The sequence below is a fragment of the Ambystoma mexicanum genome, chromosome 12, assembly GCF_040938575.1.
Source record: "Ambystoma mexicanum isolate Mex_15411 chromosome 12, UKY_AmexF1_1, whole genome shotgun sequence".
NCBI classification, from domain to species: Eukaryota; Metazoa; Chordata; class Amphibia; order Caudata; family Ambystomatidae; genus Ambystoma; species Ambystoma mexicanum.
The window spans coordinates 397,727,119-397,753,837 of record NC_090936.1 but is presented as its reverse complement, the minus strand read 5'-3'; the positions used below and the strand labels follow the sequence as shown (position 1 = coordinate 397,753,837).

Here is a 26,719-nt window from a genome sequence, read left to right as displayed (position 1 = left end):
GTTTTTGTATTGGGAGGCTAGCATTGCTGGTAATTTGCTCGGCTTGGCTCAGCTTTGGCTGGGGGGACGTTACCGGTCATTTCCGCCCTCCTGAGCGGGCATGAAAGCCATATTATGGCTCTTTCAAGATTGGTACTAAGACCTACCCAGGATTAGATGCACCACAATTCTGACCCACTTTCTAATACCACAGATTTTGCTGATGTTCTATAGCAATACTGACAAACATACATATATCATATGTGTGTGTAAATGCATACATACACCTATATACACACATGTACAAATACACACACATAGGCAACAATATACACGTGCATGTGTGTGTTTACAAACATAAACATGTTTACACATGTGGATGAGTAGATTTCATTTCAGGAATAACCCTCTGACAGAGTGCTGCATTTCTCGCACTTATTTTACTTGCATGTTAAAATTACTGCATATTATTGCAGAAAGCTGGCTGGTTTTGTAGACCTGTTTCTTGTTTTATGTAGCAAGATCTGAAGTTTGTTTAAAAAGGATTCAAATTCTAAAGGAAAATGATATTCACAGATGGACGCACAAACAATCCAGTTCGGACAGGTAATAATTGTCATTTTCCGTGTCAATATGTAATATAAAACGATCTTCACTGAGAGGGGAGCAAGTCACCATTGTTTGGAGCCGTGTCCTCTTTCCAAAAAAATACAACTGATGAAATCTCCTCAAAGCAACTGAATGTGAGTTGGTGTTGACCATGGGCGATGGGGGCCCACATCGGAGCCCACCCTGTGATTTCCGAAATCCTGGGCGGCAAGAGATGTGTGTGTGTTGGGTGGTCAAATTTGCATATATAGTAACATCCCAGAATGAGTCTTTAATACTCTCGGTGATCATGGGAAGTTACATTAAAAGAAATGCCAGGTGTAAGCCAAAATAGAAATAAACTGTGTGGTGTCCAGTGTATGAATGGTCAGTATTATTATGGGGCAACATCAGGGAAATCATGCCATCCTTGTGTTCCCACACAGAATCCTTCTTGCTATTACACTAGTACTTAAAAGATCAAGTGCATCATTCTGAGATGGGCAGATTTTGGTGGAAGGAGTCGGCAGAACATGAATACAACCTCGCTGGTGTAAAATGTGCTCTGCCAACCATATTTAGACTATTCCACCGTGTTGGCCGTAACATCTTTCAAAATACCATCACCTTCAGAAAAAACACGAAATACTGCTACTGCCATTGGAATGCTGGTAAAAAGTCAGTTTCCAACGGGATCATGACAACCTCTTCCTCTACTGACATTTTAACATGTCCAGTCCATTGCCATCCAGCTCAGAAGGGTGACACCATAGAAGATGAGTAATTACAGTTGCTCAGGGGTTTGAGCGGTGGCTCCAGCATCAGGAAAATAATAGCTCACTGAAGATGAACTTGTCATCTCGTGGATGAGGCAACAACGGAGGGCTCACAACAGGGCTCACAACATTTTGGGGCAATGACCCCCAAAATATAAGGTGGTAAGAGTAAACATCTATTGGACAGGATTTCCAAGAAATAATCAGCTGTGGAAGCACATCTGTGCTTGGGAGATGATGTTCATATGTGATGAAACACCCTACGTGGGCAGGTCAGAGCACTTGTGTCCAAGAGCAGGATGGTCATGATGGCCACTGGAGAGCCTCTGGTCCTAGGGACATGGAAGGAGAAGGTGGTCGGCACCTTGGAATCTGCATCCATCTTGGGAATTGGGACCCCATTCATGGTCAGAGCATGCCGCGGGTGTCTGTATGTGCATGTGGCATGGCTTTGTGGCATTTTCTGGTGCATTGCTTGATATTAGCACCTCCTTTTCGATGACTAGAGCTATTTTTCGGAGGACTTTTGCGTGAGGTTTGGGCAGATTTCCAACTCTGAATAGGGCGCTATTTCGTTTCAGTGAACTTTCTGTGATCCTGCCGTCTACGGTGGACTTTTGGGGGGTTTCGTTTTTTTTCCACTGGCAGACTTTGGAATGCGGATAACAACTTTGAATTTGGCAGACAGCAAAATCGGCATATTTTGGCAAATATTGTGGATTTTACCGTTACTGCCCACCTTTGAATGACCCCCTAAATTGTGTAATTGCCGGGTGACTGAGATATATTACAAGTAGTTGGAAGAATGCGGGTGAGATAATGGTGCATGGGGCCATGGGTCTGTCATGGTGGAGGTATGGAGATGCCAACTGCGCAGAGGAGACGCCTTGCACATGTACTGAATTTGTGTGGGAATTGATAGCACGGTACTTGGTGAACACACCTTCCTTGCTTCAGTCAGTAATGTGATCTGTTTAACACCTTAAAGTGGCTTTTAGAATTGTCTGTGCACTTCAAGCATTAAAGCACTTCTGTCGTGTTGTCGTGTGGATGTCGCAAAGCTCTGTGTAACTCTGCCGCGTGTGGCTGTGGCTGTCTGTGGGCGTCGGCAGGATATGTTCCTGTGTTTTCCTACCCCCTCCAGCCTCCATCTCGTCTCCCGCGTCTCCCTCTTCCTTTAGTGCTGCCCGTTTCCTAGCAATCAACGAGAAGGTAGAAGGCTTCACTCTGCAGATCTTTAGGAAGACATGGACAGGCTTCATTTACATTTAGGGTGAGGCGGATGAATAATAGGATCATTTGTCAGGTGTGCCTTCTACCCTAAAATGTGTGAGGCGTGCTGTACATTTAAAATTGGATTGATAAAGTTATGCAACTAAAATAAAACAAACTCTTGAAGTGCTGACCTTCTAACAGTGGTCGAAGTGCACAAAAAGAAGTAGTGGAACTATGTTCCCTCACTCCCCACAAACCCCTTCACCACGCCCCCCCCCACGCACAATACAAATCCCCAAACTCATGTGCCTACTGTCTAAAGGAACACTCAGTGCAGTGCACTGAAAGTGCAAGTTTCAACATCTTACACTTTTATTTTAAAACGAAACCATTTCGGAACGGTTTCTTTTTAAAATAAAAATATAGGAACAGTAAGTAACGCGCAATTTTAAAAAGTAGAGGAGCACCGCTTCCGACCGCTCCTGCTCACTTCTACCACTGCCTTCTAACAATTTCTACCACCTTCATTTATAGAATTGGTGCTGCGAGTGCCCTGTCCTTCAGATCTCTGCATGAGCCCAGACTGCACCTTTTCATAAGTGACATCCAAACTCCTTGCACATGGTGAATTTACTGAATGTTTCACAACAGCTCATCACTTCTCCTCAGAGAAGGCGCAGTCTACCTCCAGCGTGTGCCAGGCCGATTTCCCCCATTCTTTTCCACAATTCAGGATCTTGTGACGTATCCCAAACGCGTTCTTCGAAAGAATGACAACACTTTTCGCTTTCTGGTACTCCATGTCTCCAGTGTGGTTCTTGCCAGCCGTCCGCCACCAGACCACTTGCTGTCATTTGTCCCATCCTAAAATAGCGAGTGCAGCCCAAACCAACCTCACATGATCTCTGCCCAGAAAGAAAAGCAAACAGAGAGGACTCCTAGCCCTGTCCAGGCCGCCAGAGGAAGGAAGCCTGCCGCCGCTACTTGTCTATGGGCCTCATTACACGGATGGCGGTAAGGATTTACCGGTACCGCTAAAATACCGGTACCGGTAAATCCTTAAAGCCTTACTACGAGGTCCCTTTGCGGGTTGGGGGATTTAACGCCTGCTTTTTGCAGGCGTTAAAAACCAACCCGCAAAGGGACCCAGGGAGCTAATTACAGTACCGCAATTTGCGGTACCGTAATTAGCGCCTTCCCCATTCCCATTGAGCCCTATGGGCCAAAAATGGGAATGGGGAAGGGCAATGGTGGAAGGGGGAATTACCGCCCCGCCAACCTTGGAATGGGGCGGTAATTCCCCTTTCCGCCAAGGCGGTGCTGGTATTTTACCGGCATGAACCATGGCGCTAACAGCGCCATGGTTCTCCGCCATCCGTGTAATGAGGCCCTATGTCTTGAAATCATAAATAAATCCAATGTTTGAATGTGAGCACGTTTTAGTCAGGCTATCTTTGCCGCGCATGATATGGTTTTATCAGTGACACTAAATAAATAAAAACATCGTTGCCTTTACTTTTCAAAAGATTACAATGGTGTCAAGTATTCTAAGCCTCAAAAGCAAACAGATATGAGGGCAACATGAAAGCCACCATCACTGCCAGCAGCCCGGCGAAAGGGATTATTGCTGCTCAGGCCTGTTCCCGTGGACTCCATATGGAGGGTGATTCTGAGAGCTGGTTTTCAGGGTGTGTTTCCGTGTTCACTGCTGGCGTTAGTGTTGCAGATAATACCTGCTGGTGGCGCCTGCCGTGGATAAGGGGGGACTCATAAGGCTCAGACAGGTTTCCCCTATTGGCCTAGGGCACTCAGCAGCACATTCCTAGAGAGAAGCTTCTGCAAACAGTACACGCCTTCTAGAGAGCTTGAGGGCGGAGCACAGGGGACCAAACAGTTTACTGTCGTCACTTGACACGAACAATAGGGACATTCGAATAAGCAAACCGCCAGAAGAAATCGTGGCCACGCTTCAGGCAAGTCCAAAACAGGTTTGACACCCTGGGTGGGTGTGACTTTACCATAAGTGGCTACATTCCTTTTAACGTTATTTTATTGAGTGTACATGTATTTCTGGCACGAGTGCAAACACTCGATGCAACCAGTCACTATGTACCTGAAATGGTAACAGCCATAGGTCCACTTAGTGTGGGCTTTTAACTCCTACGACGTAACTGCAAACATGGCGTTTGTTGTACCTCACAGCAGTTCCCTACACTAGAGCCTCGCATGCACCACACACACAATATAAGGGACTTGTCAAGGACATGCTAACCAACTCACAGTGTGAGCATGCCACACAAATCAATGTTATGCTGTCAGTGACAGGAAAGTGTGAAGGCATATGCACATAGCTTGTGGCTAGGGCATACTTGGTGGCACATGGCATTGGCCAATCATTGTGGGCAGAGGAGCAGTGTGCAAGTATGTATAGCAACGGCTTAAAAATGTGCAACGGGAGTAAGGAAATGCATGGCGGTACACACAGGTCAATGTAATCCATGCTCAGCTCAAGCAGACTACTTTACAATCAGATGCCAGGTCAGACCGTGCCACAAACATAATGCACGATGTGTTGCAGGCTGTCCCAGAAGGTATAGATTTCCATGCAAGATAGCTGCACAAATCCCACATTACAAAAACATACCCGTATCCACATATGCAAATATGCACAGCCAAAATGACATTCACCTGTGAGGTGGGTAACTCCCATGTTTCTGTCACATGAGACCCACACACTGATCATCTGCAGAGGAACGGATCAGCCGCCAGTCTGTCAGACATTAACCAGAAAGAAATTCGCCAGCGGCTAACACATGCAGCTATCCAAGATGCTATTCTCGTGTCTGATGAGGTGTTCCAACTCCTCCGACCACATCAAGTAGAAGTGACACCACAGCAGACTGATGACAGTGATGACCCGTGTGTGACACCCCAAGGTTTACCTCAGTGTGACACTAATAGTGATGTAGACCCAGGACACCCCAAATGGAAGGTCCCATTTGCTGGGCACCACATCAGCAAGTCATTCTGTGACTCTGTCTTGAGAATTCTATTGGGATTATCTTGGTTGGGACCTTGGAAAGGTGTTGCAGCTGGTAACTTGCCACTTCCTGATTAAGCTTCGATGTGTTGCTGATTGTTACAAGATGACTTCTGGTCGGTAGGAGCATTAGGATGCGTAATGGCTTAACCACCTACTCAGCCCCCACACTTCTACAAACCAATAGTGGCCACAATCATAAAGATAAACCAGGCACAGGCACTGTGAAAATGCATCTATTTTGTGGTACTCTGTATTAGCCTAGGCACACACATTGAAGTGTGCCATTCACATTGAAGTGCGCCATTCAGATTCCATTTAGGTTTCTTTGCTCCCTTACTGGGTTTTCATTCTGCATGCTGAATATGATCACAGTCTGAATGGCTGCCAAACATGTCACTGCGAGGAATGCTTAGCTAATGCAATTTACCAGCTCGAGCCTTGAACAGGCAGACACAGACAGACAAAGATAAAGAGCAGTTTATTTTCTTTCCTGTCTTCTGCTTTCCGAAGCTAATTGCATGACTCATGTTTAGAAAACATGATGTACTACAATGTGCCATGCACATTCTAGAGAGAAAATGTTAATTGACCTGCCGAGCCGAAATGTGAAGTGCCCTTTTGGTGTAAGACAATCAGTGAGAACGAAGCGCAAGGAATGCCTCATTGCCTCCTTGTGATGGGAATGTGGTAAACTTCTTTGCTCTGAGAACAGTAAATTGTACAGAGATGATGCAGAGCAAGTACCATGTGTCGCCATGGAAAATGCCCACATTACATGGGTCGTAAACTATGTATTATTTCAGCAACCAAAGCCGGTTTGAAGTGTATTTAAGGCTGCTTGCCCCCCATGTGAATTGCTCAATTTCTCTATGACTGTGGGCAGACATAGGTAAACTTGGGTCTGCTTAAAGCAAAAATAAACTCTTGTTATATATTTGTTTTGTGACTGGTGTGTCCTTCATTTATTTGCAGTAACTCAGATTTGAGACTTATAAAATGGCGCTTGGAACGTGGGGCATCCACCGATGATGTCCCATCACTTTCCGAGGACGTAGTGGACGGATCGAGACCAGTGATTAATGGGGGGCCCTGCTAGTAGACTTGGTTTTTCGCAGTCTGCTACTTGTGATCTCCGTTCACCACTTTGCCCAGAGGTTGTCAAGGCAAGATTTTCGGACCATATGCAGCAACTGTGTTTCGCTTTTGGGAGGCCAACAGCCACAAAGCCGTTCGTTTGATGGGGGATTGATTCCATTTTGATCAGGTGAGTTTGATTCAAACTGGAATCGTTTGGATATTTGTTTGGAAAAAATATTTTGCGCAATATATTTGTCAGGTAATAATCATTGTTTTTGATAAACATGCCTGGTTGCAGTAAGTTGTCGACTTGTTGGACAACGCTTTGTTGCAAGAGAAGACAGCAGAATGACTTAGAACATAGTTAGCCGGTGCTGCCAGAAGGGCCACCTGTCTATGAGATGGATTAGGAGCTATAGTTTTTAACAGTATTTGGCATCGCCAGACCAGACATGAGGCGGATCTTCAGTGGCCTAAATTGGGAAGTTTTGAAATAAATTGAATACAGTACTTAGAGTCAGTACTATTGAGGAAGAAAACGAGGCCTGCTGCCTTTGACGCGGTTAGGTGTGGTTTCACAGCAGCACAGCCACCATTACCAGCACCCAACACACACTCTGACAGCTGGCCACCCCCCTACCTCCTGGGATTTACTTTTGCCATTACTAACCGATCAGAGAACAGTAACCGCAGTGCAATACCGCTAGCACAGAGAAAGGCTTTACAGAAATGGGCAGAATTATATATACAGGATGACAACAAAACCGCTGCTTCAGGTTCCTTGACAGATCATGGAGGTATCCTGAAGGCAAACGTCCCCAAACAGCACGATCCTCCCCGCAATGAGAGACAATGACGGACTCTCCCAAAATGGGAATAAGGCCAAGACAGAGTGCGGGTGAGCGTAAATGGGGGTTTATCAATCAGAATAGGGCATGCAAAGAACTCTGCAAACTCCGAGAGCGCTCTGTCTGACAATAGCAAAGACAGGCGTATATATTTACAGAAAACGTCATCAGAACCTACATACTATAGGGGGCACAAGTTCATTGGGATTGGGTGGCGACGACTAACTATAGGTGCTGCTGCGGCGTGGTTGGTCTTGGCTGGAAGACGTCACTGGTGAGCCTCGTGGGTTGGGCTGGGCCTGGCAGGTCGGCTTGAGTTCATCCGGGCGGTGTTGGTGTGCCAATGCGGCCTGTGGCAGAGATGAATGCCTTTCCTGACTTATTTGCCCTCGGCCATGCACACCGCAGTCATTCAGTCATTACAGTGTTATTCTCTTTAGTAAATCTTTCAATAGGTTATTTTACAGGTTAATGCAACACAGGAGGAATGCACCTTGTGAGGGGTCTAGTGGCCGTTTGTCAGAGCATGATTACCAGTGTCCTGTTGACCGGTATCATAGGTCGAGGGGCTGGGTCCTGGGGCATGGGACGGGTGGTACATGTCTTTCTGTCTTGTTAGAAGTCATTATGAATGGGCCGCTGTATATTACCCCAGTGTTGGGTGTCTCGATTACACAGAGTCATAAGTCTTAAGATGATCTGGTGGATTGTGGGGTTTACGAGGGGGCGCTGGTGGATCTGTGTATTCAAACAGAGGTTTACTGCCGTGTTGTAAATAACGCAGGTGGCAGGCCGTGGCCTTGGATGCTGTAGCGGGACCTACAAATCTTTGAAGCGGCTCCAGCCTAGTTGGGGGAGGTGGGGCAGCGCGGCGCAGGCCTCAGCTCTCTTGTCTGGCAGACTTCGCAGGGTGGGAGGGAGAATGGCCTTGCACATATTTACAAAGGTGTTTTTCCCGTGTGTTGCCGACTTTTAGGTAAAGGACATTTAATAACATCTGAACACTCTTATAATATTCACTTAGATCACTCGAATACATACATTTCAACTTCATTAAACGTTTCTTGGATACAGTCAATCTGAGCACCTTGTAACTGTATTGCATTCTATCAACTATAGCATTTAATTATTTATATATACATTTGCATTACGTGAGGTAGTGACCTGGTTGGTGGGACACAGAGAATGACGCCCGCCACCATGCGTGACGGGAATGACATATAAGGGTTGAGATGTCTACACAAGACTAGAGTATTTGCACGTCTTTCTCATGAGCCTCATGTATAGTTGCATGCATCCTCCTCTGTAGTCTAGCAGCATTAGTTCAGTTATGGCGAGGGGCCGCAGGGTGTGGGTCCTTCATTGCTGGTGTCATATAAGCATGCGCTTCTACAATCATTACACAATTTTGCAGGTTACGTAGTTTTTAACATTCATACTTGGGTTTTTTCTGCTTTTATCGGAAGGCCATGCTACAGTTCTCCCCATCGCCCCGGCCTCGCTGACCGGGTCATGCTGGGAGCAGTAATACATTGTGGAAGGTGAAATGTTACAGTGTTAGTATTTTATGCTAGCTCATGTCCGTCTTGTTCGTGGGAACGCGCTCACAACGGATCTGCCAGGGTGCTGCGGCAACAGGGATAATTGAAACTCTCCAAGGGTGGGGGCCGCGCTACAGTGCGCTGAGCTCACACCATCTTTACCAGACAAAATGGTTTCTGGGCCTAGCTAAATTTTAATACATGTGGGCAATCAATACGTGTGGGCAATCAATACGTGTGGGCAATCAATACGTGTGGACAATGTCTCCAGCGGGTGAACCCTCCATCACCTGGGCCCGGGTGACATGAGGGGACGCCCAATGAGCCATAGCCCTCACCTGGGGAGAAAACGCAGGCGAGGGGGGTCTCCTGGACCAGTCCTCCCCTACATTTCCCCCCTTTCGTTACTTAAGTAACGAATTCTTTAAATCTTCTATCCTCCTACATTCTGCTTCGTCCATCACCGCCTAATCCCATGCAGGAGTTCCTTTTATTGGCATCCATGCTCTGCACACCCCCCTTAAGCTCTCACCTCTCCTGGCGTATTCATCTGGGGTACACGTTAGATATATACATCCACCATCTCCTTCCAAATCTACCCAAACTTCCTCGTACCATTCTAGTATACGGGGCTCTTTGATGGTGGTGTGCCACAACTTATCTACAATATCCTTATCGTGGTACATAGGCACCAGTTGGTACCTGGGTGTGTTATCTATCCCTGTTTGTACTTGTGCTTCTTGCATCGTTTTTATTGTACTGTGTGAGTTGCCCATTGTCACCATCATCATTGCGCCATTGGGCGCTGCGTTAGCACAACATCGAAGACCCACCTGGCACAGACAAAAAATGACGAGGAGGAACACCACAGCTGGCATCAAAAATTTCACAGTCATTCCAAGCCACGAGGGGACCCAGGAAAAAATATTATCAAACCACGTACTATCTTCTGCTCCACCTTCCATCTTCATTCTTTCACCTAGGTTGTGCACTGCTTCGATCACATGGGACAGGGAGCCATTTTCTGCGTCTTCAGAAGGTACGAAAGTGCAGCAGGCACTTCCTATTTTTCGGCAAACACCTCCATCCATTGCCGTCAACAGGTCCAGGACATACCTGTTTTGCATGGTCATCAGTCGTAGAGCTCTTAGTTCCACTTTTATGACGTTAAACCCCTCTTCAGTGTCATTCGCCAACTGGATCAGCTCCCAGCGTGTTATCTGGAGCCATTTTGCGTTTGCTCTTGCTTGAACACTTGAGATGAGTGAAGCAAAAAATGTTTCTGCAGAGCTGAATAATCGATACCTGTCTGGGATCTGTGCCAACAATTCAGATGACGCCTTTGATATGTAGTTTGATGCTCGTCTGTTTCGGGTCAGTACTTCTTGTTTACCTCCGGAGGACAGGACATAGATATGTGATTCTGCAGTTGGCTGGACCGCACTTTGTTGCACGCTTCCTGGTGTTCTTTTGTTCCCGTTAATGTGGCTTTCTGGGATCACCATTAGGGCCGAGTGCAGAGTGGCCATTGAGCAGCTGCCACTCCATGACTGGGGGAGGTGCAGGTATGCCTGGTTACCGCATACCCAGTATGTGTCCATTAGTGCCGCTGTCCCTTTTCTCAGATCTGGGATGGTGAGGGTCTTGTTGCAATTCTTGTTCGTCCCCATGGACGTTCTCCCTTCTCCTTTAAAACACAGTTCATAGTCTACTTCGCTCTGCAGCTTAAAAGGCTTTTCAATGGGTGTAACCCAAGTTAATTTTGAAATGTGTTCCTTCCATACTGGTGTGCACGTTTCTTCTATCCATTGCAACTTCTCTGGTGCCACACCCCTCAGTGCTTCAGCTTTACACATTACTTCTTCATCCTTCCACTTGTTGTCAGAAAAAAGTGTCCCTTGTATTACAAAAAATGGTTCCTTGAGACATACCACTCCTACTGTCTTTGGATAACAGGTTTTCTCATTTTGCAGCATTGTAAAAGTTACTTCATGTGCCTGGAAGGTGTTCTTAATTCTGCATAGTGTGAGATGAAGGAGACATTGGGCATCCACAATAGGCAATTCTTTCGGTAACAATACTTTGGGTGTGCCTGAAGCATGGGGAATGAGGGAGCAGACATAGCAGCTCTCGTTTGTTGTTTGTTTGGCTGTTGCACTCATGTCTGCATACCACTTATTGGTTTGGTGGGGGTGTCGAGGGTCTTCCATCTTATCTAGCCCCAACCCATAGTACTGATCATACTTCCTCCTCCCTGCTTCCCTTTTCCGTCTGTTATTCTTGTTCCTTTGGTGCTTCCCAGCCCCCTGAGCAAGGGACAAAACAGACCCCCTTTCCTCCTTCCCGCCCCCCTTCACCCAGTCATCATATAATATTTCATGTGTTGCTTTCATTCTTTTATTTTTTTCCATTCTGTTATCCGACGATGTGTCTATGGCCATGGGGGCAGGTTGGCTGGTAGGGGTGTTATACAACCAGGATATGGCGGAGGGGTTTCGGTCGTTTAAGCTGTGAGCATTGTAATTAGACATCTCAGGTGGAGACAGTGTGTTATTTTGCATTTTACCCTCTGGCCCTCCATTTTGTGAGATGACAGCATTGGATGGTGTAGTATAATAGCCCCATACAAGTTTAGTTCCGTCCCATACCAAGAAATCACCTTCCTTTGTATTGCCATTGACACTTGCAGTTGTATTGGTCCCAGTAGTTGTGTTGTTCCCCCCCCCCCTCGTTCATCTCGATAGAGATGAACGCTATGAACCAGTATGTAACCAGGCCAAACATTAATGTAAAAAACAATATAATGCACGCAGATAGTCCACATTCATATGAATATCTGCATTTCTCAGTTAACCACTCTCTAATTCTAGTAAATCTATCCGTTGCAGGCTGCCCGTTAGATGCCATGGTAGTTCCTGTTTGAGATATAAAAGTGCATTAAGTGCATGGATGTAAACATTTTGTTGGCACTACCAGTTCCAAGTATATATTGACGGGGAATGGAAGCGGGTAGGGTTTCAGGGAAGGGTATTGACAGACAAGGTAGTAAACAGGTCGTACATTTAGTTACATCAGTAATTACATATAAGTTCACATGTAAAAAGAAACTCTTTCAACGAGGACAAGTATCATCTGTTTAATCCAAATATATTTGTCAGCTACTTTTTCATTCACGTTCATCACTGTCATACGCACAAGCTTATATTCAGACATTCTTCTGCACATCTATGTTTGCTGTTGTCTGTGCCTCCTCCTCTACCTCCTCCTGTACAGTGCTGTACGCTCTTCGTACGTCGGTCAAATGCACCCAATACTTCAGGCCCTTCACCTTTACTGCCGTAGGCGTGCAAAACACGACCTCGTATGGGCCATAAAATCGTGGTGCATTCCACCGACGCACAAAACTCCTGACATATATGAATTCGCCTGGCATCAGCTGTAGCTGTGGATCAGGCTGTGTAACAGGCTCTGTTGTGTTTCCCTCCTCTCTCGTGAAGGGCGGAGAAAGCTGCTTTGATATTGCGCGCGCAGCCCGTGTTAATTTCTTCAAATAATCTGTGAATTCCTCACCCAATATCGCGGCGCTCCTGTGTGCATCTGAGTGTTCGCGCAGTGGGGAGTGTGCTGTGTGCATTCGTCTCCCAGTTACGATCTCGTGCGGGGACAAATGGTGGTCTTTGCTCGGCTGGTTTCTCAGCTCGAAAAGTGCAAGGGGTAAACAGTAGATCCAGTTCTTTTTTAATGAAAAGCATAGTTTGGATAACCTGCCTTTTAACAGTCCGTTCATCTTTTCCACTACGCCGTTACTTTGAGGATGATAAATCGAGCACAACTTATGTTTTATACCTAATAATGTAGTCACTTCCTTGAAGAGCTCATTGACAAAGTGAGTGCCGTTGTCTGAGCGAATTACGTCACAAATTCCCCAGCGCGGGAACACTTCCCTCACTAAGAACTTTGCAGCGCCTTTGGTGTCAGGTCGCGCGCAGGGGCCTGCTTCTACCCACCTTGAAAATGGGCATACAACCACGATCATGTAACGTGCCCCATTGCACCTTTCTCCCATGTCAGCGTAATCAATATGTAGCTCTCTGAATGGGCCATTGGGTTTTGGAATTGTCCCCCGGAGCGTACGTAGTGTCATACCTGAATTGTATATCTGACATGTTGTGCATTCTAGTGTCAGTCGAGATATGTGCTCCTGGAGACAGGGCACGAACCATTCTTCCTGTATTTCTGCTGCAATGTGCTGCTTAGTATTGTGTGCCGGGAAGTGTAGTTGTTGGAATGCAATTTCCAATAATTTTACTGGCATTACCACTTTTCCTGAGTTATTTTGTCGCCACAGTAAATCTGTCGCCGATTTGCTACATCCTCGTTTGGTCCACATTAATTTCTCATCTACACTAGCTCATTCCTGTAGTTCTAGTATTTGTGATATAGGCAACATATTGTAGCCTTCTGCGAGCTCTTTGTTTGTTTTGTGCTGCAGCATGTATTCACCTATTTCATATTTCTGAAAGTAGGAGGCTTCCTTGGCGGCAGCGTCCGCTGCCGCGTTTCCCAAAGACACAACATCTGTGTTGGATGTATGGGCTTGGCACTTCACTATTGCTACCGCTGTGGGGTCTTGCAAGGCCTCAATCAACTCCTTCAGTAATTCTGCGTGCTGCACTGGAGTTCCATCTGCTCGTCGAAACCCCCTCCGCCCCCACCTTGCCAAACCCCCATGTACTGTTGTTGTCATGTAGGCTGAATCTGTGTATATTGTCACTGCACAACCTTTAGCGGCATGTAGTGCTTCTATGAGTGCAATCAGTTCTGCTGCTTGTGCGGAGTAATGTGATGGGAGGCAGTATTGTACTAGTGTCTCATACTCACCGTCTTCTAACCTCACCACTGCCATACCCACATGTTTCTCTCCTGTGTCCATGTCAATTGATGCTGACCCATCTACGAAGTACACTTCCCCTTCACTTAGAGCATCCTCACACACCACTGGGTCTTCCCCTCTGTTACCTGTGTAAGTTGCACAGTCATGTTCCTGCATGTCCTTTATTGTGCAAGCTTCTGTGATAAATGTGGCCGGGTTCTCTGTTTTACATCTCACCACATGGATATTGGCACTGGATAGTATTATTTCATAAGCAGTCGCCCGCTGTGTTGTTAGTGTACTCTTTGATCTTTCTAGTATTGCAAATAATGAGTGTTCCACAAGCAATGTTACCGGGCAACCCATTACTATCGTGGCACTTTTCTCAATTGCGAACGCGGCTGCAGCCAGTGATTGCTCGCACGCGAAATGCCCTTGCATTACGGCATCTAAAGTGCCACTATAGTAAGCCAAAGGCTTGTGTCCTAGTGACGTCTTCTGTGTCAATACGGCAGTCATCAGTGTCCCTTTGCAGTGTGAAAATAGGTAAAATTCTCGTCCATAGTCAGGGTTTGCGAGTACTGGGGCGCTTGAAATTAAATCTTTTAATGCTTGGAAAGAGGAGCTCATCTCTTCCGTCCATTCCATCTTTTTGTTCTCCTGTTGGGCCACCTTTAATGCTTGTAATAGGGGTCTGGTGTATGCCGCATAATCTAATATCCATGCTCGGCAGTAGTTGCACATTCCCAGGAATTTCTGCATGTCTTTTACTGTTGTGGGTTCTCCTACTGATCTTATGGCTTCTACTCTGTCGGGTATTATTCTCTTCCCATCTTTTGAAATTAGCTGTCCCAGGTATAGGACCCCTGTCAGACAGTACTGTAGCTTTCCCTTGTCCACTTTGTACCCCTTGTTGGCCAGTAAAGTCAGTAGTGTTATGGAATCTTTTCTGCATGTCTCTTAGTTTTGTGCACAGACGAGTAAATCGTCTACGTACTGAATTATGGTGCTCTCAACTGATAGGTTTCCAAGGTCTTCATGTAATACACGGTTGAAGATGCTCGGGCTCTCACAGTATCCCTGTGGTAATCTACAATGTTCGTATCTCTTTCCCCCTAGTGTGAATGCTGTCAAGTATCTACTTTCTTCAGCCAAGGGGATGGAGAAAAATGCGTTTTTCAAGTCAACCACCGTGAAATGTGATGCCTGTTGTGGGATGCTGCATAGTATCGATGCAGGATTCGGGACCAATGGGAACTCTTTCTGTATCACATCATTTAAGGGACGTAAATCCTGTATCATCCTCCAAGACCCTCCCTTTGCTTTCTTGATTGGGTAAATGCAGGTGTTGCATGGTGAATTTGAAGGCACTATGATCCCTTGTGCTAGTAGTGCATTTATTGTCTCTTTTATCCCTTCTTCAGCTTCACAGGATAATGGGTACTGTTTCACTCGGGGTAGAATTGCTCCCTGCTTCAATTTAATTATCACAGGCTGTACTTCATGCAACAGTCCTACATCATGGGGGCCTGTTGTCCACAAATTATTTGGTATGAGCCTCATGTCATCATCTGAGAACGACGGTGGTGCTCCCACCACCGCCATTAGTTGAACGGGGATTTCCCTTGCTTGAATCATTATGTCACAAGGCATTGCTATTTCCATCACTATTTCGCCATCCCCCTCTGCATCTGAGAAGAGATCCTCATCTATTAAGTCTCTTAGGGCGATGTTTGCATTTGTACACAGTACTGTCCGCCACTCACATCCATCCATGTCAATTCCAATCACACAGATCCTTTTCGCTGATACCTGCACAGCTTGTAAGTCTGACGACACCACTGACCCTGGTGCTGTATCGGGGCACACTATGGGACGGAAGAGGAACTCCGCTGGAATCCTCCAGTCCATTCTCTTCAGCTCTGGGATTATGAGGGCCAGTGTTCTTAGCCCTTCAACAAACATTTCTTCATTGGCTGGCAATGCTCGTATTTCCTGTGTAGTCGTGAGGGCCTATACTACCAACATTGCGCGCAATGGGCATATTCCGGGTGTTGAGCACACTATGCCTCTCTCAGTGAAAGATATGGTCATGTTTAGTTTACTCAGGAGATCCCTTCCTAGTAAATTTATTGGTGAGTGTTCGTAATACAGTAAGGGTGTTTTTACCGTTTTACCCCCCACTGTTACATCCAATGCTTCTGTGTAAGGAACTTCAATTACAGCCCCAGAGAACCCCTGCGTCTCTAACTTCCGGTTAGATAACGGGAACCGGCCCTCTTTAATGCATGATTTCTCCGCTCCCGAATCCACCATGAATATAAATTGCTTGTCTCCTATCTGCGCTCCTAGCAATGGTTCCTCTGATGCATCGTAGGTGGTAGATAGGACTGGACACGCAAGTGTTCTCTATGGGCTGTCCTATGCGGGGTGTCTCATTGCCCCCCCTTGATTGAAGACGCTCCCTGAAACCACCGACACGCCACTATAGGGTGCTGGTGCGGGGGCCCCGTTTGCTGTTGTGGCGAAGGGGTTGCCTGGCGCGTATTGCATAGCGTCATTGTTTTGTGGGTGGTTCTGTGTCCTATACTGATACCCTTGTGTTTGTTCATTGGGCCTCTGTTCTGTGTTTCTCTGCTGTTGTTGTCCCATCGGGAGTCCGTATGGGCTCCCTGGGTGTGGGTGACCATAATTCTCCGCCTCCTGGAACCCATTGTTTTGTCTGCTTCTGCACTCCCTGGAGTAATGTCCCCATCGTCCACAGTTCCAGCAACTCCCCTGGGGGCCTCTGGGACCCTGCCATCCATTTCCTCCCATTCCCCCGTACCCCTGTCCACCCCCTCTTCGGCCCCTGTACCCACCTCGTCCCCCTCGAGGGGTCCACTCTTGCCACTGCGGACCTCCGCCTTGCTCCTGCTCGTTCCACTGCCGCTGTCCCGCTCCAGGCCCAGCCCAATTAGTTGCCACCCTTCCTTGAATTGCTACCAGCCCCTCCTCTTCTTCATCTCCCTCCCTGCTGTGTGGGAGCGCGGCGACTGCTGCTGCGACCTTCACCAGCTTTGTCTGCACTAGTTTCGCTTCGTCTGCCAATCTTTTCTGCGCCACCTCTTTCTCCCTTTCTTTGATCCTCTTACAGTGGTGTACTATTATGCTTTGGATCTCAGGCCATCCCTTTGCTTCAATACCTGCTATCTTGTCAAGCGCCTTTTGCACCTCTTTTGGGAGCCCTCTTTTTATAATGAAGTAAAACAGAGATGTCGATTGATACCAGGGCGTGCCCGTTTCTGTTCTCCACATCTCTTGGACCCGGAAAATGTAATCCATAGCATCTTCCCCGTCATTCATTGTACACTGCATTACTGACTGTAGGTCTGGTGTGTCTGGAAACGTTTCCCGCAGGGCATCCCACACCCTCGCACGCACTGTGTTAAAGGAGGCCCCATCATGACGATCGCAATCTAATGTTACTCCCGGGAAACCGGCTTTTGCCCACACTCTATCGGCCTGGTCCCCCACTGCTGATACAAGCAAGCTCTTCACATCACCTATTGCTAGGGGTACCCCGGCAGTGTGTTTCTCAAATGCATATATCCACTTGCTCGTCCCTCCTGATAGTGGGGGCAATAACTTCAATAAATTGGCCTTGTCCATTTGAGCCCATGGGATGTAGTTAGGCCTCCCTCCTCCCCTATGTATCAGCGGGAGCTGTAGCTTCCCTTTCACCATGGCATCTGTTCCCATCTTCCCTCCTGTTGTACCTAAAGAGGCCATTTTCCCCACCCTGTTCCTTAATCGCCCTGTCCATTCATCATCCAGTGTTCTTATTGAACATGCACCATCCACTCCTTCACTTCCCCCTCCCATTGCCATACTCAACCTATCGCTTTCTTCCACATCGTCTCTTATATCACATAGTAGTTCGTCTCTGTCCCCTATAGGCCTTTCTTCGTCATCGGTACACCCCCCTCCCATTCCTAGTTCAATTATACGTGTTGGTTCTTCTTGAATTCTGAACAGTATCTCACCTTTTTTCCACCCTTCCTCAAGTGGTCTAATTTCGCTCTGTGCTCTAGACGTCTGTTCTGATCTTACTGCAATGTGTGCTGTTTGCTCACATATATTTTTTATCCTCGAGAGCTCATCCTTGGCTATTGAGAGCCTTGATTCCAGATTGTTTGTTAGCTTTTCTATGTCTACCCTTTGTGTACCTACCTGGGCTCGTTCTCTAGTGCTCTCGTATGGCGGGGGTGCCGTTGGCCTTTGGGGTGTAGTAGTGGTCGGGGGAGGCACATAAGTGGGGTCGCTGTACCCTTCTGCGGGCACAGGCTTATTTATTATCGGGTACAAACTTATCACCTCCACGGGTGGTTCTACATTTGACAGTTCCTTATCATCTCTCGGTATCATGAGTGGGTTGTCAGTGGTGGATGGTAGGTCAGGGTTTGTTACCGAAGCCTTGGGTGGTGGTATTTCTTCAAATAATCTCCAGAGGTCTAATATTTCCCTCCTGTTGTGCAGCTGCTTTCCTTTGTATTTTATGCAAATGCATGTGGCTACCATATCTAGGACGCTTTTGTCAAAGGACCCCCCCTCGGGCCATATCTGGGGCAACCCCTCTCCCTTCAACTCTGTTATCCATTGGTCATGATATTTCTTAATCCGCTCCGCGTACCCCGGTAGGTTCTTGCAAATATGTGATAAGGGTGTTTCTGCCCCTATACTTTGGGTTCTCCTGGCACTTGCGTGTTCCTGTGTATGCAAACTATCGCTCTGTGAGTGCTCGTATTCTATGTGTTATTTAATAGTGGGCGTTCCAGTATTCCTCCCCCTTCCCGCACTCGACGGCAATGATCGTACACAATCTTTATTCTACTTTTTTCCTTTCTTTTTGGGGGCACATACAAGAGCAAATCGTCAGTAATATCGACCAAGTTAATCCAAAAATCAAAGAGTTACGCACTCACTTCACCTTATTATTCTTGTTTTCGTAGAGCTTCGTCCGACCACACTTATCATGGCCATTCACTGGCTATACATGTACAACACCTTACACACCTACACCACCAAACTATCTCTTCAACATACACGATGTGCGCACACCTCACTGTACCACTCCATTCACAACTCACTTTGCCCTCCCTTTCCTCCCTGGCCGGCTGTCCCTGTCGCCTTACTCAGATATTCGTATGCACAGATATATATATATATTCAAATATTTAATCCTCACTCTTACAGTGGGACTCCCTGTCTTCTTATTTTATATCTGTGATTTCAAACTAGGCTCACTTTTAGTCCTTATCCTCAACCCTGAAGAAAAGAATAGAAAGAGTAGCAGTTACTAATATATTCTCCGTGTCCCCCTTTGCCAGACACTTTTAACTTATTTTTCACTTCTTCATATATTCCCAGTACTAGTCAAGATAGCACTATGCGGCGCCGCCTTCCACCCCCTTTCGGAGCTAGGTTCTCGTCACTTTTATCTCTTATTCACTTCTTAATCCTAATGGCCATATGCAAAGAAAAGGCAAAGAAAGTTTAAAAACGGTCTTTAGTAGACCCCTGTGCTCCCCCTTTCTACCCGTCCACGTTTTCTCTCCTGAGTTTCCTCTCCCCACTCCCTTTATGATCGCTCGCACTCAGTACTCACGTGCCCGTCTTGAACCGATAGTCTCCGAAACTGGGTCCGTCCAAGCAGTGTTGCCGTCTGCTCAACAGTCAGCCCCGGCTCCGGCAAGCGGTACTCAAAGGGGATTTTTCAACCGGGATCCCGTACCCTCTCTCTGTTGAGTGCGCACTTCTTAGTGTACCGGTCGCCGTTGGCGGGCGGCTTCCCGGAGCCGGCGCACCGTGCGTATCCCTTTTCGACTGGAGATTCTCGTGCCAAAAGGGGACGGTTATAATGAGTTAGGAAGAAATAAAAATCACGCTATCGGGGTCACCACTGAAGGCAAACGTCCCCAAACAGCACGATCCTCCCCGCAATGAGAGACAATGACAGACTCTCCCAAAATGGGAATAAGGCCAAGACAGAGTGCGGGTGAGTGTAAATGGGGGTTTATCAATCAGAATAGGGCATGCAAAGAACTCTGCAAACTCCGAGAGCGCTCTGTCTGACAATAGCAAAGACAGGCGTATATATTTACAGAAAACGTCATCAGAACCTACATACTATAGGGGGCACAAGTTCATTGGGATTGGGTGGCGACGACTAACTATAGGTGCTGCTGCGGCGTGGTTGGTCTTGGCTGGAAGACGTCACTGGTCAGCCTCGTGGGTTGGGCTGGGCCTGGCAGGTCGGCTTGAGTTCATCCGGGCGGTGTTGGTGTGCCAATGCGGCCTGTGGCAGAGATGAATGCCTTTCCTGACTTATTTGCCCTCGGCCATGCACACCGCAGTCATTCAGTCATTACAGTGTTATTCTCTTTAGTAAATCTTTCAATAGGTTATTTTACAGGTTAATGCAACACAGGAGGAATGCACCTTGTGAGGGGTCTAGTGGCCGTTTGTCAGAGCATGATTACCAGTGTCCTGTTGACCGGTATCATAGGTCGAGGGGCTGGGTCCTGGGGCATGGGACGGGTGGTACATGTCTTTCTGTCTTGTTAGAAGTCATTATGAATGGGCCGCTGTATATTACCCCAGTGTTGGGTGTCTCGATTACACGGAGTCATAAGTCTTAAGATGATCTGGTGGATTGTGGGGTTTACGAGGGGGCGCTGGTGGATCTGTGTATTCAAACAGAGGTTTACTGCCGTGTTGTAAATAACGCAGGTGGCAGGCCGTGGCCTTGGATGCTGTAGCGGGACCTACAAATCTTTGAAGCGGCTCCAGCCTAGTTGGGGGAGGTGGGGCAGCGCGGCGCAGGCCTCAGCTCTCTTGTCTGGCAGACTTCGCAGGGTGGGAGGGAGAATGGCCTTGCACATATTTACAAAGGTATTTTTCCCGTGTGTTGCCGACTTTTAGGTAAAGGACATTTAATAACATCTGAACACTCTTATAATATTCACTTAGATCACTCGAATACATACATTTCAACTTCATTAAACGTTTCTTGGATACAGTCAATCTGAGCACCTTGTAACTGTATTGCATTCTATCAACTACAGCATTTAATTATTTATATATACATTTGCATTACGTGAGGTAGTGACCTGGTTGGTGGGACACAGAGAATGACGCCCGCCACCATGCGTGACGGGAATGACATATAAGGGTTGAGATGTCTACACAAGACTAGAGTATTTGCACGTCTTTCTCATGAGCCTCATGTATAGTTGCATGCATCCTCCTCTGTAGTCTAGCAGCATTAGTTCAGTTATGGCGAGGGGCCGCGGGGTGTGGGTCCTTCATTGCTGGTGTCATATAAGCATGCGCTTCTACAATCATTACACAATTTTGCAGGTTACGTAGTTTTTAACATTCATACTTGGGTTTTTTCTGCTTTTATCGGAAGGCCATGCTACAGTTCTCCCCATCGCCCCGGCCTCGCTGACCGGGTCATGCTGGGAACAGTAATACATTGTGGAAGGTGAAATGTTACAGTGTTAGTATTTTATGCTAGCTCTTGTCCGTCTTGTTCGTGGGAACGCGCTCACAACGGATCTGCCAGGGTGCTGCGGCGACAGGGATAATTGAAACTCTCCAAGGGTGGGGGCCGCGCTACAGTGCGCTGAGCTCACACCATCTTTACCAGACAAAATGGTTTCTGGGCCTAGCTAAATTTTAATACATGTGGGCAATCAATACGTGTGGGCAATCAATACGTGTGGGCAATGTCTCCAGCGGGTGAACCCTCCATCACCTGGGCCCGGGTGACATGAGGGGACGCCCAATGAGCCATAGCCCTCACCTGGGGAGAAAACGCAGGCGAGGGGGGTCTCCTGGACCAGTCCTCCCCTACAATCCCTGAACAAAAGGTATTACTAGAAAAAATGGGACAATACTTAGCTCAGATTTGGGGTGATCTTACTGATTCCGCCGTACCACAGAAGTTGCAGGATTTGAATTTCTTGTCATGCACTAGAGACACACCATTGAGAATTTTGACACATGTCAAAATTATTTACCTTTAAACAGGAGTTAGATCAGCTGCATCAATTAAAATTAGATAGAGATGTACAACAGACATCAAACATTCAGAAAATATTTTTAACCGCACCAAAGACTGTTAGTGAAGAAATCCGTATCTGCACGAGAGACGCGATTAGATGCCTCGGTCTCACCTATCGACATTCATGACACTTTTAGTCAATATCCATCCTCCAGGCAAAGGGAAGTATTACAGGTTATGGTTGAATATTTGCAAGACAAATGTCTTAAAAAGAAATTATGCTGTCCTGCAGATATTATGGTAATATACAAACACACGTTTTCTAATGACACACCGTTAACCTCACTGTCTCTCGACCTAGCATTGCTCCTTAATGAACGATCTGAGATTCCCACTGTGCAGCTACCCATGAGAGAAGTACCACCTATTCTTGAGCCCAAAAAAGAGGAAGCAGACGTTAATGGTGCAGCTGCAACAATTATCCCTGCACACTACATCTCACAATTTGTACTTGTCCCGTTTTCAAGGCAAGAAGTAAACACTATTAAAAAGGCTATCCCTGGCATTAGAAAGAACCCCACAGGGTTCTATAAAGAAATTGAGTCTGTATTGAACTTGTTGATTTTCACTTTAGGAGACATAGGGGGTCATTCCGAGTTGGGCGGTAAGGGTTAACGGTCACCAGTAATGATGGCGGTGCCGGTAAACCCTTACTGCCCTATTTCAAGGTCCCTTAGCGGGACCCGCAAAGGACGTGTGGTCTAACCACACGTCCGTTGCGGGTCCCGCTAAGGGACCAGGGTGCTAATAACGGGCCTGCTATTTGCGGGCCCGTAATTAGCGCCTTCCCCATTCCCATTGAGCCCTATTGGGGCTTAAATAGCAAATAGCAGCCCTATGGGGGCTTAAAAGGGAATGGGGAATGGTTTACTGAATGGGGACTTACCGGGTCCTCCAAGGTCGGAATGACCCAGTAAGTCCCCATTCAGCCAGAGCGGACCCGGACCCGGGTTTGGAGGCAGCCAAGGTGCTAATAGCACCATGGCTACCTCCAAACTCAGAATGACCCGCATAGACTTTCTATTTCCTGTCACCTTGCTGGCAGATTTATGGAAACAGGTTAGGTCTGTAGACAATGTACCTGTTATGGGTGATACATGGGCTGCACACAAAATAGCAGATAGGTCAAGAAAGGCTGGCGAAAAACCTCCACAGAACATATTGATATTACCGTATCACATTGTAACCAACCTCAAGACTTTGGTGCCCGAGAAAAGAATCATTTGGTATAAATTAACCGCATGCATGCAAGGAAAGACAGATGGAGCCACAGGCTATTTTAACAGGTTTGGGCAAGTGTTTTCGGATTTCAGTGGTCAGGGTTTGAGCACAGAACCAGGAAAGAGATTGTTTGTGTCATCCGCAATCGCTACCGCGGGTGGTGGCTCCTTCCACGTTGGAGGCTGCAACCCGGCAGGTAGGGCGGTTTAGTCCCTTCTTTGTGTCTGGTCTCGAGTCATTGGCCTATCGCAGCACTGCCGGAAGTTATCTGCCCCTCAAGCCCGACAGTCGCTGCGTTTCAACCCTTTGCTGGTCCTCGCTCCAGCGGCTCTGGTTCTTGCGCTCTCCCAGCTGTGCCCTCTGCTCGCCTCGAAGTGCGGCGGGTCATTTCTGCCTGCTCGTTCCTTATCCTTGGGTACGAGATTCCTCTCCTTCTCTGTCGGCCGGTTCATTTTACCGGCGGCGGCCTTACCTCTTCCAGTCTCTTCCTCGCCGACCTCTCAGCACTTCCTCTCTTCCTCCTCCTAGTCTCGCTGCTCCGGCGGCGGGCGTTTTTTCTCCTCTTTGCCGCTCTTTTCACTCGCGGTTCTCCAGTTTTTCCTTTTCTTCTTTCTGTTGTTTTCTCTCCTGTAGGTTCTCTCTTTTTCCTACCGCGCCTGTGTTTCCCTTGGGCCGGTTGTTCATTGGCTTCCTTCTCACCTCGAGTTGTGTCGAATTGGACTTACTTCCTGTGTTCAATCCCTGTGGATCTCGTCTCTGCTTCCAGTCCTACTGCTACAAATTGGATCTTCACCTACTTCATTGCCAGAAGTCTCCTAAGGGTTTTTCCCACGTGTGGGTTTTTTCCCTTTTGTCCGGCCTGTTCCCGGAAAAGGGGCCCCAGGATGGCTGTCTATTCAGCAGTCACTGTGGCTTCTCACCGAGGCAGGCAAGTGCTACCTAAAAAAGAACGGGACTACCTGAGCCGGCTGAATCTACGAAACTCAGGTCACTCTGAAGACTCAGGTGAGGAGAGTGTGGAGGGACGGGAAGACGAAGGGGTTCGAAAGCTTAAGCAGTCACAGATTGAAACGCCAAGAAAGACCAAGATGTCAGCCGAAGAACAAGTTCAGGAGTTATGGAAGGCTTTGCAGGCCATGTCACTGGAATTACAGGGGGTCAAGACTGAGAATGCCCTTCTAAAACAGATGGTAGCCGTCCGGGAACCCTCACATCCCCCGGAATTGCCCCCTATGGCTCTTTCTTCAGGAAGATTTGATGGCTCACCTAAGAAGGTAAAGGAATTCTTGGAGGCCTGTAATGTTTACTTCACCTTCAGACCGCACACCTTCTCCACGGACCAAGCCAGAGTGGGGTTTCTGATCTACAATATGACGGGGAATGCTTTGGCCTGGGCTACTCCGCTAGTGACGAACAGTAATGCCATCCTATAGGACTTCTTTAGGTTCCAGAACCTACTGAAACAGACCTTTGAGCGACCCGAACTATCTTTTACTGCATGTGAGGACCTGCTGGATGTACGACAGGGTGCTCTAGATGTGCTGTCATACATCTCCTCCTTTAAGACACTGGCAGCAGGAGCGGGATGGCCCGAACAAGCACAGTATGCTGTATTCCTAGGAGGGTTGAGAGATGAGATCAAGGATGAGCTAGCCAGATCTCCACGCTCTCCCACATTTCCAGATTTACTTGCTGCCGCTCTCCACATCGAGTACCGTCTCCAAGAGAGAAGGGCAGAACGCCGGAAGCAAAGAGGATCAGGTAATCCCATGGACCCTCCTTCACACTCTCCCTCTGGACGTTTCTCCTCTACTCAGAGCGAAGAACCGATGCAAATCGGAGCCACAAGGGCACCCCTGTCATCTGCTGAGAGGCGGCGAAGAAGAGAAAAAGGTTTGTGCGCCTATTGTGGTTCCGACCAACATGTACTAAAGGACTGCTCTGAGGTACCGGAGAGGAAGGCGGGAAACGATTACCCGCTTCGTCAATAGGGACGGGTAGCCGGGGGTACTCAGATCTTCTTCAGCGTCCCTACATCACACTTTCGGTGTCGGCTTCAGAATCCCAAGAGGATTCCAGACTGATGGTACTATCCTTTACCTTGAACCTCAAGGGGGTACCGGTGGAAACATTAGCCTTATTGGATTGCGGCGCGGCAGGGAACTTTGTGGACACTCTGTGGGCCGACAAGATGGGTCTCACTCGGATAGTCCGGAAGGTGGGTCAGAAAGTGGAAGGAGTAGATGGTACAACTTTGTCGTCCGGACTAATCACTCATACCACCGAACAACTCTCCTTGGTCATCAACCAACACACAGAGGTCCTGCAATTCGACATTATTAGAGCCGCGCATTTCCCCATAATCCTAGGCATTCCTTGGCTGCGTAGGCATAACCCGCATATCAACTGGACGGAAAATCGTCTGAGTTTTTGTTCCACGTACTGTTCGGTCAACTGTCTTCCTCCCGATACCAGGGAAGATCAACAGTCGGTTAGGGTTCTCTCCAAGGATCATGTGGGTATTCACGCGCTTCCTAATTTTTGTGCAAAATTCTCCGGGGTATTCCAAGAGAATCTCCACGCTCGGCTACCTCCTCATCAGCCAGAAGACTGCTCAATCGATCTCGAACCTAATGCACTGGTTCCATTTGGGCGCATGTTCTCTCTTTCTCAGGCCGAAAAGAAGGTATTAAGGGACTATCTGGATACCAACTTGGAGAATGGTCTTATTCGACCTTCGAAGTCACCAGCTGGCGCCTCCCTGTTCTTCATCAAGAAGAAAGACATGACTGATCTCAGTTCCCATATCGATTACCGGGGCCTCAATAAGGTTACAATTCGTGATCGGTATCCCATGCCACTCATAACCGACATTATTGAGGCGGTACAAGGGGCTCGAATCTTCACCAAATTGGATCTCAGGAACGCATATCATCTGCTTCGCATCACCGAGGGGGACGAATGGAAGACAGCTTTCCGCACCCCATACGGTCTTTTTGAGTATAGAGTGATGCCGTTCGGCTTGGTGAACGCACCGGCTGCATTCCAGAGATTCATGGATAGGTTATTTTCAGATCTGCTATCGGTCTCGGTTATAATATACCTCGACGACATTCTGATTTTCTCCCCTAACATGAAGGAACATATTCAACACATCACCCAGGTTCTGTCTCGCCTTCAGGAAAGTCAGTTGCTAGTCAAGGGCGAGAAGTGCAAGGTTGCGGTATCCTCGGTTCACTATCTCGGATTCATTCTTTCCGAAGAAGGGGTGGCCATGGACCAAACCAAGGTTGATGCTATTCTTGATTGGCCAACTCCTACTTCGGTTCGGGAAGTCCAAAGATTCTTGGGATTGGCAAATTACTACCGTAGATTCATCTCAAATTTTTCAGAGGTAGTATATCCGATTACGCGCCTAGTCAAGAAGGAGGCGGGTCAGTTTTTTTGG

General features: G+C 47.4%; 1 protein-coding gene across 1 annotated transcript in view; it reads left to right on the top strand.

Moving 5' to 3' along the window:
* Positions 1 to 26,719, top strand: part of LOC138512971 (myb-related transcription factor, partner of profilin-like) — a 196,463-nt gene that overhangs the window by 42,034 nt on the left and 127,710 nt on the right. Inside the window, exon 2 of the mRNA XM_069627696.1 lies at positions 6,574 to 6,865. The gene's annotated coding sequence lies outside the window, so the exon portion shown is untranslated. The remainder of the gene's footprint in view (positions 1 to 6,573; positions 6,866 to 26,719) is intronic.